We start from the raw sequence: 371 nt of genomic DNA, 5'->3' as shown, positions 1-371 counted from the left end.
CCCGCCGGGCCACCCTGCGCTGCCTTTGCGGGGGCCGGGATACGGGGAGCCCGAACCCATGGCACCTCGCTCACCCTACACCAGCCCCGGCGTGATGGAGAGGAGTGTTTCCAGCCCCACCGGTGCTTACGGGGTAGCAGTGGGGACAAGAGGGGTGGGCAGTGATGCCGAGAGTCACTTTGGGGTGCTCCGTGGCCCTCCCCATGCTAAACCTCAGATGTCACTTCTTGCCACCGCCATGGCCCTGTGGGGCAGCAGGATGCCGGGGGGTGTGGGGATGTATGGGGTGGGATATGGGGTCACCCCCTGTGCCAGATCCTGCGCCGAGCCCTGGCTCCGCTGGCAACCTGTGGCATCACGGCGCCCGGGGT

The 371-nt window shown here is 67.9% G+C and overlaps 1 protein-coding gene across 1 annotated transcript in view; it reads right to left on the bottom strand.

The window, feature by feature from the left end:
• Positions 1–371, bottom strand: part of S100A1 (S100 calcium binding protein A1) — a 4,864-nt gene that overhangs the window by 921 nt on the left and 3,572 nt on the right. The gene's annotated exons all lie outside the window — the stretch shown is intronic.

This window comes from Charadrius vociferus, unplaced genomic scaffold (assembly GCF_000708025.1).
Source record: "Charadrius vociferus isolate BGI_N301 unplaced genomic scaffold, ASM70802v2 scaffold698, whole genome shotgun sequence".
In the NCBI taxonomy this organism is placed as follows: Eukaryota; Metazoa; Chordata; class Aves; order Charadriiformes; family Charadriidae; genus Charadrius; species Charadrius vociferus.
The sequence above is the reverse complement of the archived record's forward strand: the minus strand, read 5'-3'. Positions and strand labels throughout refer to the sequence as shown.